Here is a 13,500-nt window from a genome sequence, read left to right as displayed (position 1 = left end):
AGTGTGTTGGTTTGGGTTAGACTCAACAAGAGTCTCCAGAGCATCAATATCAAATCCAACATGTCGACCCCTGCCATCACAGTTTTTAAGGCCAAAGTCACCTGAACGAAGTTTGCTGACCCATCGTCGACACTTACTAACGTTCAAAACATTCCCATTGATATTTCTGTGGCTACAGAGATGTTGTTTCCCTTCTTGTATTCAAACAGCATTACATGCCAAATATGTGTCTCGTCGTATACTATCACTATAAGGGATTAGAGTATACTAAACTTTACACATTATATAGGCTACACCAACGTTACGTTTAGGCGATTCGTTTAGATATTATACGTGATGTAAGTGTTTTGGGGGTGGTTAATGAAAGTGTTCCAAAACGCGACATTAATTTATTGACGACCTAATATTAAAGTCATACGAAATCCATAATGCAGCATCCCATAATTTTAGCTTACTAGCATCAATAATCATTCTCATTTCACATATGCAAGCGAAGGTTAACCTCTGTTTCATACCACCCTTTCACTTGGTGTGACTCACACCCCTTGAGAGAGAGAAGCAATACCTGGAGCCTTAACCTTAAATGAGGACTAAAGTAAGTTTACGAATACTTTAGTCCTGTTTAGAAGGTCTTTAAGTAACTGAAGAAACATTAACGCAAATATTTTGAAAAATATAACCCACAAAGACACATTCATATTCTATTTATGAAAGTTTGCAAGTGTAATATCCCCCCCCCCCCTTATTTCAGGGCTTTCTAATTCTTGAATCTTGTAAACTAACAATAAATAAAGAAACTAACGTAGTCGTGGTTTCCATTAATCGTTTTCACCAATAACATGCACACGATGGAACAGTTAGTCCTATTTACCTGAAGAAAGACTTTCGACCAAAAAGGTAGTATATTTGAAAATAAAAATAACAATTATTGTGTGCTAGGTTTTACCATTTCAAAGTTTTATTATAGAACAAATAGGAGTTAAAACGTATCCATGATAATAAACGGAAATGAAAAATCATAAATTATCATATTTAAAATAAACTTAAAAACATTATTATGCATAAATAAAGAGACTAAAAAAGATGAAATGTTGGCCAAAAAAGAATAAAATAAAAATTAAAAAGTTCTGAACATAACAGCACAAAAAACTAAAAATTGTCTGTTTTTTAGAGCAAAGCCACAGTGGGCTATCTGCTGTGTCCACCATGGGTAATTGAGCTCTGGATTTCAACATTGTAAGTCCATAGACTTACCGCTGTTACACGGGAATACTATAAAAACAAATTTAAATTTATAAGAAACAATGAAACTGAATGAAATTAAAACAAGGCACATGTTTACATCTTCAAATAACGCATACAGAATATGACCTTCAAACAGAATAACGGGCAAAATAAAAAATAATATAAGTAGGTACAAACTCGCAGGCCCGGCATGGCCAGGTGGTTAGAGCGCTCAACTCGCAATCTGAGGGTCGCGGGTTCGAGTCCCTATCACACCCCCTTTCAGCCGTTATAATGTGAGGGTCAATCCCACTATTCGTTGGTGAAACAGTCTTACACTGCTAAATGAGGGACGGCTAGCGCAGATAGTCCTCGTGTAGCTTTGCGCGAAATTCATAAAAAACAAACAAATAAAAATATGCATTACATGAACTGAAAAGAAGATAGAACATGTATAATATGTTCTAGGTATAATAGAGAAAATTAGATGTTTTAACACTTTGATATTTACAATGAACATTGTTATGCCTATAGAGATTATCAAATTCCTTCATGACTTAGATCTTCTAGGAAGTCTCCTCATATTTTGAGCATCATATAAAGATTGATAGTTTTCTACTAGAATCAACAGTTTTCGCCAAGAAACCTAATAGGTTTTCTACATTAAAATATCGTCGGTTCACAAACAGGCAATAGAATAGAGCTAATTCTTGACATCAGGAGTGGCGGAGACCTGTATTATAGTGGTTAAAATGCTAGAGACGAATTTTAGAACAGTCACAGTTAGACGAATTGTCAGAACAGTCACAGTTTAGCTATCATTTTAGGCTGTGGTTGTCAGAAGTCCCTTGCAGGTTCCGAGGGCTGGGTCAAGGGTTCTAACTATTGAAAGATTGGGTGGACCCTCAGCTGGGCCTGTTCTAACCTACTTGGCCTCTTGTTCTTCTATCAACTCCTGGGAAAATCTTCCCAGAATCACTGAAACCAGATAAAAGTCTTCATAGTCTACTACTAAAAAATCTTTAGTGACTGTCAATGAAAATCAGTCTTTACTGGTATAATGTGAGATGAAAAACAAGATAGTCAGTTGGCGAGAAGTATAGCTTTATTATAGCAAAAATCACAGTTGAAAACTTCAAGGCAGACTCTCATACGTCAGAATTCAGATATTAGTCTTGCATAATAAGACTCTTTATATTAAGAATTGCAAATTCACTACACACTCTACTGCAATATTATTCTGTTTCAAGAACCTGTAAATGTCCAAACTTCTATGAGCTAGTGTACATAAAACTACATTGGTTAGATCCCTGACCATGAAACGTAGATTTGATAATTGTTTTACTGGTCAGGAACAGAAGCCATTTCACATACACTTGAGATTCATCCATTATTATCTGGTTACAAAGGCTAGTTCCAATATGAATGGTGTAAGAGTTTCTAGTTGGTCTCCTATATATGTTACTAAGATGAAATCAATTAGTTCACAAGCAGTGAGAAATGTTTCTAACCTTGAAAGTTTATTGACTTGTTTGATCACAAAACCAACTTGCCTTCTAAACCTATTTAATTATATCACCTGAATAAACAAGAATAATCATGCTTGATTCCATAAATACATTAAAATCTACATTAATTTAGCTAATATAAAATTTATCTTAAAAATATCACAAATGAAATAATGAACACAAAATTCGTATAACAATAGGTAGTCTGTTACTGTTTCCACGGTGCTATTCAATATAGTGTTATCAGATATCAGACGCGCAACGATATCTTTTGGATGTTTTTGGTTTATCAGTTGCTTCTGTGACACACGGTACACTCAAATATGGATCAGTTATTAACAATATTGTTTGTCAAGTGCTACAATAGCAAAAAGTTCCTTCTTTGTTGTACACTATCAGCTCTTAGGCTCTGTTATCTCGAGGCTTACATATATGTAATTATACATTCTCCATACCATCCCATATGTGACAAATTCATACCAAATCCACTGTCACTAGTATCACTATTCAGAATGATTGGAAGATTCTGTCAAGGATAAACAACATTGGTGACTTAACTAAAGTATGTTTCGAGAACTGGAAGGTTTGCCCACATTCATATGTCATTCAAGGTTCGTATCAGTTTTCGTCAACGTAAACAGAGGTATGACCATGTAGGAGAAATTAGATACAAGTTACTGATACTACAGAAGGTTGAATATGTTATATCAAAGTGATTATGAATACACAAATCAACAAGTTGCCCGACGACCACAGCCAATATAACGTTAGTAGAACTGACCATATGAGAATTAAATTTTGACATTGTTTGGAATTTTCTAGGTACTGTGATGCCACCAAAAATTGATTAGTTTGAGAAGGGTATGTAAGAAATCTTTCCATTGCAAAATATCTATACATTCAGATCTTAAAGATGTGTTCAGATAGGGGATATAGAATTTGCAAGTTGGAGTTATCTCTTGAACTTAATGGCACTGGAAAAACAAATGAACATGGATCAACTTGGGGTCAGGACCACCCAGAAAGAGACCCGCAACAAGTTTTACTGCTGATATGGTAAGCACAATGAAGTGTCACAAAGGTCAGTGACAAAAGCCATCCACGAGCTCCAGGCAACAGTATTAAAATACTCAAGAAAGATCTCCATCTGGAAAAGTGATACAAGTCATGCAAACACAAGTTTCTTCCAATATATTCACTCATTCATCACATAATCCAAGCGGCTGGAGAATGAAATAGGTATTCATGCTATTCCATAGAAAGACATATTGTTCAAGTTTTCAGATACAATATTTATGATTGGATTGTTGGAATGTGAGTGCTGGGAATCCATTGTCGTCATAAAGAAATGGATTAGGGAAAATGTGCAGGGAGAATTGGTATGCTTAGGGCATGACGTCCTTACAATTTAGCCTTTTTCAGTGGACGCTATGCTTCAGGACTATTGAAAAGCTACACAATGATACAAAACTCTATAACTCGAGCGCTTTCGAAAGGTGGACCTTTCTTATTCAGGGGCAAACTAGGAATGACCATATAAAGCAAAGTGCGAGATAAAGTGAAGTTGGAGCAACGTCATGCAAGCCACTATGGCAACTCGGAAATGTTTTGAATAGCTTTCAATCTATTATTACAATTGGGTTTGGTTTCTGGTGCAATACGATCGGAAACAAGAATGCTGAATATAAAGAGGTTAGGGATATTTTGTTTTAAAAAAAAGAAAAATGGTTCAGAGAAACTACACTGGGTATTGGTAAAGTAAAATAAAAGTGAGATATGAATGTTGATTTAAAAAAGATAATGTTAAGCAGCTAGAATTAACAACATGGAATAGTAGTGTTAAAAAGATAAACGAGGATAATTGTCATTAATAAATAATAAGTATTAAGAAAGATAAGGGGTAAAAAGGGGGATTCACACTACAAAAAAAACAATAAAAATTCCTGACAGAGAATTAACCAATGGTCGGAGATCACTGATTCCAGGATCTAGATTTCTTCCACAAGGTTGGACAGTATTTAAGAGTGATAATCCAATAGGCCTATCTTATTTCTCTCCCAGCTTGAGTTTTGAAATTGGTTTCAATACCGACGAGAATTACATAGTTAACAAAATGATCGGGTTGGTTAAAGTGTTGGGCAACAGGGAAGTTCTTTTCGGTTTTAATAGAAGACTTATTGTTGTTGAAACGCTCTCTAAGAAATGTTTGGATTTGTCCCACATTATCGTGATTGCATTTTTTTTACACTGTATGAGGTAAATGGTATTGTGTGTTGTGCTAGTAATTTTTTGAGATATTTTAAAGTGATTTTGGTCATATTTATCGGGAAGAAAATCGGAAGTTTTAATAAATTTGCAGGTTAGATAACGAGCTTTATTATATGGATGACAACCATTCTTTGGTGGAGTGTAATCCACTTTTGTGTGAACAAGAATATCTTTAAACTCCTGTTCTTTCCAGAAGGAGACAACTGGAACTTTAGGAAATATTCGTCTAAGGTGATCATTCAGTTGTAGTACATGAAAGTGTATATACAGAATGCGGGAAACGTTTCTGAGTTTAAAGTGAAAGATAATAACAAGAGGAATAATGTTTGAAACTTTACTATTACACTATTTAAGGAAGGTTTATAGCTTTTTCAATCTGTCTGTCAATTTCGGTATATTCCTGTCCTCTCTGTAATGTAGTTTGTCTTAGATCGTTGGTGTGTTTTCTATAACTTGTTTCATCTGAGCAGATTTTCTCCATTCTGAGAACTTGACTCATAGTAAGTAATATACCGTTTAGTGCCATTGGGGTGGCAGCTTTTATAGTGAAGATATTGTGGACTGTCGGTTTTTGTACAGGTTAGTATGTCATTTAAAAAAAAACAGTGACGTCGAGAAAGTTGATCTGGATAGTGGAGTAATCAAGGATAAACTTAATTGTTTTGTGAAAAGATGCACGGTCGTGAGACAGACGTGGTGACATATGCTGTAATGACGTGAAAATATTCCAAGTAGTTTTAATATAACGTATTTAAATTCTGTATATGTTGATCCTTGTCTAAAAGACAGTATAAAGTCTTGCAATTAAAAAGTAAAATGATCCCCAGTGGAACAGCGGTAAGTATAATGGACTTACAACGCTAAGATTCAGGGTTCGATTTATTACAGTAGACACAGCAGATAGCTCAATGTGGCTTTGATCTAAAAGAAAGAAATAAACAAACAAAATATGCTAAAGAAATAATTAGTAGTGAACTGAAAAGCTTACTCCTTAATATTTTTATCCTTTTTGAAATTGTCTGCTTGTTGACAAACAGAAAAAGGTTTTAAGAAAACTTTATGGTATTGCTATTACGTGACTCTTCAAGAAGAAGTATTTTGTTTGAAGACATTTTTCATGTAATGGTGTCCATGGTTATACATCTCTTAATTATTAGACACATACAAGTTAGGTCAAAAAACGTTCGCTATTGTTAACTTACTTTTCACTAAAAGATCGTGAGGAATATCATTATTTTTTGTCAAAAAACTTAAAATCAGAAACCATTTGAACAGTAGACAAATAACAAACTATTACCGAATAAAGTAACATTTGGTTCACACTGCATATCAGCATATGATTGATCGAAAAGGCGTTTTTTAATTTAATTCATTGTCGAAAATACAGTTAGCAATGTGACTTTGCCATAGAAAAAAATGAGAGAAATTGAGTTAGAGTGACAAGGATTTTATTTAAAAAAGCAGTTGAGGTATAAAAATAAGAACTTAGGTAAGTAAAAACACAATTTAGCTATCCCTGGAAAACAATGATGTTGTTCGTTCTTCACACACCACATTGTGTGTGGCTATATAACCACATTCACAGGAATGGTGGGCTTATAGAGAGTTAGGGAAAGAAATGATGCATGTTGTTGGCTATCTACAGAGAGTTGTATAGAAAACGTTGGCAGTTATTTAGTAGAAGTAAAAGTAAATATACTATGAATTTACTGTGTTCCATTAACATTGAGGTCCTGGCTTACCATAATGGTGTGATGAATTTGATATATTTTGTCTTTAATCAGAATTCACAAATTCATTAAGTTGATTAATGTACATGCCAGTTTTGATTAATGTTGGGTTATGTAAAAACTTAGTACATACATATTTAACATATTAACCATTACTATTTATCAAACTAACGTAAGAAAAAGGAATGGAAATTTTCTTTCCAAGCATTTAGCTAAAATTTCACAGTGGATATTGAAACATGTTTGCATGATAAACTACATTACCTAAGACTTTTTGTGTGTTTGTATTTGTAACTTTATTTTGTATTTACACACAAGATCATATTTTGGGCCTAAATCATCGAAGGTTTGTACTTATCATTCAGAAGTAATTAATGAAACTGGACAATTTAAAGCTTGAATAATAACGATAAATTACAATGGAAAAGTTCATTTTCCGCTGGATTTGATCTGAATATTTTTCTTGACTGCAGCAGGTTTTCTGACCTACAGGTGGTGGTACAATAGCAGACAACGTAGTTAAAGGTGTTGGTAGTTGGCTAGTGTAGTAAAAGTACTCAACGGAGCAGAGGAATTTGAATTTAACCGCTATTGGGGGCATGTTAAATACGCACATCTATTACACACACACACATACATATATACACACACCAGATTAACACACGTATATCATATGCATAGAAATAAATGGCATTATACTCACCATGCAAACCAAAATGCCGAATTGGGCATGGGGCCAAAAACAGTAGGATGAACAAAGCTAGAGATTTGTAACCTTTATAGACGAATCCAACTTCAGATCGTGTGCCAACAATGAATGCAAATCCTTTCGATGGCGAGGAAGACAATGGTATAATAGTTAACATACCACATCTACAGTGAAACATGATGGGGTATCAGTACATGTTAGGGACTACATGTATATCACAGCCAACTGTATCAGTTATCTAAACAAAATCAATGTCACCCTGAATGCTGAAACGTGCAGGCAGATTCTGAATTATCAACATGACTCATTAGCAAGAGATTTATCTCCCATCAAGACAATGATTCCAAGTATACAGCAAATGTAGTAAAATTATATTTTTACAGTAAAGAAGTCAGTGGAATACTCATAACTATGGCTTGATACGCACAAGTTTCTGATAACATCCTTGAGGCTGGGTGGGATTTAATAAAAACTGATGTAAAAACAACCAAACAAGTTGGCTAAATTATGGGGTGTAAGAGGAGTAACACAGGACGTTTGGAAGAATTTCCCACTATTGTACATTGATAAACTGTATAGCAGTGTGGAAAACGATATAATGATTTGTGTAAAGCAAAAGGCTCACATACAACTTACTAATGCATTGTACAATGTATTTGCTTTTTTGTATTTTCTGTGATAATATTTTGTAATGTAAATAAATTAATCATCTACTTATCATCACTTATTGTTTATGATTCGTGTACGTTTATTGCTTGTCTGTTTCCATAATTATTTCCACTGCTGTATACACATGTACATACCGTAGTTGAATACATGAGCTGTATCCAGGTTACACGACTTGTAATGAAGGGAACCAGTCCCACCTGTCCCTTAATTTACGAATTAGCAGTGTCTCTTTTATAGGCAGACTTCTCTCATCACTGCATATAGACAGAACCTTCAAAGTTGATGAATGTATTACTATGTCACAATGTCGCGAACTTTTTTGCTAGACTTATTTATTTAGCGTATTTGCATTTTCTCGTACATGTGTTTCAGCCATCTAGCGGTAGACTCGATATACCTAGAACAAGAACTACATCTAGGATATTTAAATTCGTAGACTACATTAAATGTTATTAAACACTATATTCTGTCCTTGTCTACATCGTGTAAGTCCTTACTTTGGGTGAATTCTGTCTGTTATTATACATTTTGTGATGTTGAAAAAGATTCTAGTTTATAGCTCAGAATGGTAATATGTTGTACAGCTATCAATGCATAGTCAGTGGTAGTGGTGGCTTAAGTTGCCATGGTTACTATGTATGGGTTATCTGGCAATGTTTTGGATACTATAGGCATACACAATAACATAATGTTGACATATGAATGCGTTCATGTATGAATAAAGTACATAAACAGAACCAATCTTAGACAGTAAATAAGGATTTTTGTTTGTTTGTTATTAAGCACACGGCTTCACAATGGGCTATCTGAGCTGTGCCCACCGTGGGTATTAAACCAGATTTTTAGCGTTATAGGCCCTCATACTTACCACTGGATCACCGGGAGCACGAATCTTGTTGAGAATGTTAATATGTTCAATTTTGTAAGAAGAATCTATTCGCAAACAAGTGAAATTATATATAGAAAGTTTTTATGCTGAAGGCAAAGCATCATGAACCCAATGTTTTCATTAGTCTTGATGTAATATGATCAACTATTGTAGCTAACATATTTCATAAGCTTACAGGTTTCCTGAATATTTCGTTACATTTTACTTTCGTACAGGTTGAAGCTTGAGCACACTTTAGTGTGGACGATGATTGTATAGTTTGAGATGTGTAAGTGAAACCTATATATGTCATTTTTATTGTTTCTTCAAGTTATACTATGGTTGTAGCAGAAGCTGTAATATCAAGTTATGATGCTTGAATTAATGGAATCCCATGGTTCGAAGATAGAGACCAGTGTTTGTATCAGTTACATTTTAATTACTTGTATATAGTCATATAGTCATATAGTCATATAGTCATTATTGGACCCACACTATGTTTTCAAATCAGAAAAAAGGAAGACCCACTAGAACGTAAATGGTAGAGTTTGCAGAAGTTGCATTTGTAGGCAATGACCAACAGGTAGCGTGGTAGCTGTTCATGAAACTTGATAGACTGGAACATTCACAGTTTCTTGGGATACATTTTTCAGGCAATAATATATCTGAATATGTATACTTCAGAAATGATGCTCTACCGAAGGTATGTTTTTAACAACAAACATCTAATATATTCTCATAGACTAAATTTTGGTTATGAATGCCTAGTTACAACTTTCAGCCCTACATTACAAGCTGAACTTCTGGCCTATCAACACCTAGTTGACCAAGAATTTTCAGTCATGACTACATCTTTAACGGACCAACTTTTTAAACCGCATGGCTTTCTTGTTTTTCGTTAACTTGACTTGTTGGAAAGTTTGAGTAGCTTAACTACCATACCACAATAGAAGACCAAATTATTTTTAAAGGCTTCAATTATCTCGATGAGTTTCTGTGCTAGGAAGAACTTTATCCTGACTCAGTGTGATAAGATGCCACTTGGTGACCGAAAATCAGTAGCTTGGCTCGAAAACCATCTAAATCAGAAAGTACTGAGGTAGAGCAAAAAGGTCATTCTGGAAGTTTTTGCCGTTTCAGTCGTTTCTTTAAGTTTTTGGTCAAGGTCAGCTCAGTGGCATACCAGAATGTGGATCTGAGGTTTCATGGTCCACCAAAATAAAAACAAACGTCACTCTCAGCACTCTGAGACTGTTGGTGTGTTGTAAGAGTGATATTCAAATTCCACTACTCGGTATGACAAGAGTAGGCGGCGGATGGTGTTGACTAACTACCTTCCTTCTGGTTCTTTACTTCTAATTAAGGATGGCTAGTACAGATAGCCCTCGTGTAGATCCGCACGAAATTCATTAAACAAAGAAGCAAATCTCTGAATTAAATTAATTATGGTTTCACCAGTGATCATTTTGTAGTCTTCTTTTTTGTTTAGTGAATGCTATTTAGTTTTCTATCTAACTGCGTAACATTTATTTTATTTTATGACTCATACCGGTCCATATTCATTTTGATTTTATAAGAACTTCATCTGTTGATAATTCAATGCACGTCTAATTTATCTCATATTGTGAGTTATGATTAAATTGAGTATTACCTAATTTTAATTTTCAAGTGATTTGCACTTTACTTCTATATTCAGTTTTGCTTTATTTTAAGTTTTCAGTTTATTTAGTTTTGTTTGCCTGTTGGAGCCTGTTTGTAGAATAAACTTTTCAGTTTGTATGTTCGTGGATAGGTCTTGTGTGCCGTCTAAAGAAACGGTTGTGTAAGGAGATGATTATAGAAACCAAGAATATGTCAATGTATACTGATGAATTTGATTTTTAAAGTTTGAGTCTAGGAAACCCATGAGATAAAGAATATGGGAATGTAGCACTTGATACTATGAATCCGCAGTTTCACAGGTTTTGCATCGTATGATCGACAATTTATGGTCAATTTCTTACTGAACCATTATCTGATATAACTGAAACTGATGTGCATTTAAGGTAGACTGATGACTGTGACCGTGCATTCCAGTCACTGAAGTGAGTTTTAAACAGGAACTCTAGTGTTAGCACACTTAAGACAACATGGTCTACTCCAGTTGGATAATGGTTTCATAGTAGAACGTTTAATTGTGTACACCAGTCATTTGCTAACGGATCCTGAATAAAGATACTGAAAGAAAAAACAGTGCTTTCATTTTTAGTGTGTGTCAAACATTACTGACACTACTTGTTTGGTAAGAATTTCATTAATTAATGTTGACTATGCGTTTACAGAAATGACTTAAGAACTTTGATAAAAATCTGGAAAGGATGACTGTATGTTGGATCAGAAAGTAACAAGAGAACAAAGTTGAAAGAGAAAGATGTGCTGTACCATTGCTATAAAATACAAAACAGCCAATGATTCCCGGAGCTCTTAGGCAGGAGATACGTCAGAGTTTGTATAATTCAAGAGTTGGAGGCCATCAGAATATTACTTGCATGTACCAACATGGAAATCTGATTTTGATAGCAACATTTGCATCAAGACACTGAAAAATGGCGAAAACACTGTACTGTATTTTCTTCCCAGAGGGTAAATTCGAAGAGAATTGGTTTTCCATTGCAGAGTGTAGCTCTAGGTAAAAATTGGTCTGCTGCTGGAGTCTGGAAACTGGCATTGTTTGTCATTATGAAATACTTCACCAAATGGGCCGAAGCATATCCATTTATTAATACATTAACTCAGTCAGTCGCTGATGTAATGGTTGAACAATAGGTAACACGAATTGGAACACCTAAAGAAAACAACAGAGGTGAAATAGCTGATTTTAACTGCTAATTTTTAGCCAAGTTTTCAAATGCGTTAGGTGTAGCAAAAACACACTCGTTGCCGCAGTATCATGAAGATGTTTGCATGGTAAGTTATTCCAAAAGGAAATGAATGGAACAAACACTGGCTTAAAGTCATGATGGCGTGTCGTGCAACAGAGCAGAAGTCAAGCTGTTCAATGAACATGGTCAGATTTGTCTGAGAAATGCAGCTTCCTGTAGATGTGATCTGTGCCCATCTCTTTGTGCAGATTGTAGTATTAGCAAGAATATGTGGCGTTAGTGAGGTTTGTGTTTCACACAAACTTTTATGTCAGAAACAAGACTATCATATGGCAAAAGAGATGTTATGATAAAGCAGTAAAGGAATGAACGTGGAGCGTGGAGACTGGATATGGCATACGCAGTTCCATTATGAGATGTCTATGAAATACTGTTCAATTATATTGAGATAGCCGCTAGACATTCAAAAAGACTTGCGAGGTAAAACAGCATTGCGACCCTTACTTCATTAGTTATCAGTTGGTTTAGTGGGATAGTGTATGCACTACGATACACGATATCCACTTGATTACATTACAGTTACGACAGCTGATGTTATTAGATGTAATGCTTAGGACACTTACAGTTAGATGTTTATATAACAAATACCCTGAGATTACTTGTATGTATGAAAGGATGAAATCTAAGAAGCAATTAAACACAAGTTTATGAGACCTGTAAGTGACTTACACGTGTAAAGTAAAGAAGTTGTGTTCTTGTTCAGTAAAGAAGATAATATAAGTGTAAAATATCTTGTTTTACCGGATTTTCCGCGTATTTATTTTTGTGTGACGCTGACTGTAATAGGTAAATAGATTCAAAGAGGGCAGCACTTTATAGATATAGATTTGCAATTGATGTTTGTTGCCGTCTAGTGGGCAAATTTATTTTTGATAATTAGTTATCTTATGTCGATCTGAGTGTGTGTTGATCTGTGCTGTAGAGTACAGCAAGAATATTAATCTAGGTTATATGAAGTTTGATATAAAGTCTTAGTTCAACTGAATTTTCTCTGCAGTTGTATATTTTTGTCACCGAGTTGAGTTTATTGTCTTGTAGGCAACAGCGCAGTAATAAATAGTACATAAACAGCATGAATAGCACCTTAGGCTCCCATGGTTACTAGTCTGGTGGGGTTATTTGTGTATACAATAATAAGTGATGTTGATATTGTTATATACACATGATATTATACGTGTAAGTCTCTGCTTGGCTGAATTCTGTCATCAGTTACTTATTTTATGATGTCTTGAGTGCTTGTTTGTTTTTAGAATTTCGTACAAAGCTACTCGAGGACTCTCTGCACTAGCCGTTCATAACTTAGAAATAATATAGTAGAGGGAAGGCAACTAGTCAACACCACCCACCGCCAATTCATGGGCTACTCTTTTTTACCAACGAAAAGTGGGATTGACCTTCACATTATAACGCCTCCATGTCTGAAAAGGCGAGCATGTTTGGTGAAGGGATTTGAACTGCAATCCGCAGGCTGCAAGACGTCGAGCTCCTAACTGCCAGATTAACTGCAATTAGATGAAGGTACAGCATTGGGTTGTGTGACTATCAAAACATAGCTGACGGGACCGACAGGTTAGGTTGTGGTGGTTACTGTGCACAAGTCATC

The sequence above is a fragment of the Limulus polyphemus genome, unplaced genomic scaffold, assembly GCF_000517525.1.
Source record: "Limulus polyphemus unplaced genomic scaffold, Limulus_polyphemus-2.1.2 Scaffold364, whole genome shotgun sequence".
NCBI lineage: Eukaryota > Metazoa > Arthropoda > Merostomata > Xiphosura > Limulidae > Limulus > Limulus polyphemus.
The sequence above is the reverse complement of the archived record's forward strand: the minus strand, read 5'-3'. Positions refer to the sequence as shown.